The 1,987-nt window shown below is 38.3% G+C and overlaps 1 pseudogene; it reads right to left on the bottom strand.

Annotated features, from left to right (window-relative positions):
• Nucleotides 1–1,112: 1,112 nt before the first annotated feature.
• On the bottom strand, nucleotides 1,113–1,582 carry LOC101103282 (prostaglandin E synthase 3-like; annotated as a pseudogene).
• Between the last annotated feature and the right edge of the window lie 405 nt (nucleotides 1,583–1,987).

The following is a 1,987-nucleotide window of genomic DNA, read 5'->3' as shown; positions in this document are numbered from 1 at the left end:
TCCATCGAGTCCATGATGCCATCCAGCCATCTCATCCTCTGTCGTCCCCTTCTCTTCCTGCCCCCAATCCCTCCCAGCATCAGAGTCTTTTCTAATGAGTCAACTCTTCGCATGAGGTGGCCAAAGTACTGGAGCTTCAGGTTTAGCATCATTCCTTCCAAAGAAATCCTAGGGTTGATCTTCAGAATGGACTGGTTGGATCTCCTTGCAGTCCAAGGGACTCCCAAGAGTCTTCTCCAACACCACAGTTCAAAAGCATCAATTCTTCAGCACGTCCATACATGACCACTGGAAAAACCATAGCCTTGACTAGACGGACCTTAGTCGGCAAAGTAATGTCTCTGCTTTTGAATATACTATCTAGGTTGGTCATAAATTTTCTTCGAAGGAGTAAGCATCTTTTAATTTTATGGCTGCAGTCACCATCTGCAGTGATTTTGGAACCCAAAAAAATAAAGTCTGACACTGTTTCCACTGTTTCCCCATCTATTTCCCATGAAGTGATGGAACCAGATGCCATGATCTTCGTTTTCTGAATGTTGAGCTTTAAGCCAACTTTTTCACTCTCCTCTTTCACTTTCATCAAGAGGCTTTTTAATTCCTCTTCACTTCCTGCCATAAGGGTGGTGTCATCTGCATATCTGAGGTTATTGGTATTTCTCCTGGCAATCTTGATTCCAGCTTGTGTTTCTTCCAGTCCAGCGTTTCTCATGATGTACTCTGCATATAAGTTAAATAAGCAGGGTGACAAAAAGCTGAGATCTTCTTATCATGTCAGTATCTGTTATGAAGTAAAGGAGATTTAGGTGAATTTTTTTTTTTTTTTTAAATCACAGATGCTTTATCCATTGCCTAGGACCTCAACAGCATCATTGAAATCTAGGAAATGTTCATGTACAAGGTTATTGCCTTAGCTGACTTAAAATTGCCCCATACAATGGTACATATCAACCCTTAGTGAGGCTTTTGGAAAAATAAACAGGTTGAAAAATGGGTCAAAGGAGGGAAATACAGCATCTGCCTTTAGAGCTATCAACTCAGGAATGCTTTCAATTATGAATCTTGCAGAGAAGTTATTTTTCTTTTTCAAAATCCAGTGATGACAACATTCCTCACTCCAGATCTGGCATTTTTTCTTCATCAGTTTTGTTAATCATCATCTGCTCCATCTACTTCTGGTAAATCCTCATCAGCACTCATGTTGTTCATCATCTCAGAGTAACAATCAAAATTAGACATATCTTCATCTGAATCATCTTCCCAGTCTTTCTATTTATTAAACTCCACACTAAGCAAATTAAGCTTTGCCCTTTCTTTTGTTAAACTTGGCCATGAGTGGCCAGATTCTCCTTTTCATAAACAGCATATGTCTCTTCTTTTATGCTTGGAATCATTAGGGTCAATACAGTGAAAAAGATCAATTTCATTTAAATGTTTAAAATGATCACTTCCTCCAAGAAAACTGAATATGTTTTGATTTTTCAAAATTTACATTAGCATCTTTACTGTCTTCAACACAAAATTAAGTGAAGACATAGTCCTTTCAATCCTGAGCCTACCACTTTGCAGAGGCAGGCTGCATTGTGAAGGGGGCATGGGGATGGGGAAACACTCTCAGGTGGCAGCTCCTGGGCAGGTGACTTCTTTCAGGTGGTGACTCTAGCATCTTCTCCAACCCTTAACTCTTGATTTCTTTCCCCAGAGAGACTACATGTTTTATACTTTACTTGCCACAATATAGAAATGCTGTCAGGGAGACAGCCAACATGAAATTAGAGCTCATTTTGTATATTTATCTTTTCACAAAGATTGTGTAATATGTGTGAAAGTTATTTTATCCATTTTTCTAGCTTTTTATTTATTTTTACTAGGATTGCAACTCTGATACCTCTTACTTTCACTGTCAGAATAGAAAGACTCCGACTTCTTAGTTTTAACATAGATTATATTTCAAATCCAATAAGTTATTCTTTTTGTTGCTCCTATT

Source organism: Ovis aries, chromosome 1, assembly GCF_016772045.2.
Source record: "Ovis aries strain OAR_USU_Benz2616 breed Rambouillet chromosome 1, ARS-UI_Ramb_v3.0, whole genome shotgun sequence".
NCBI lineage: Eukaryota > Metazoa > Chordata > Mammalia > Artiodactyla > Bovidae > Ovis > Ovis aries.
This window is presented reverse-complemented; position numbering and strand designations above follow the sequence as displayed.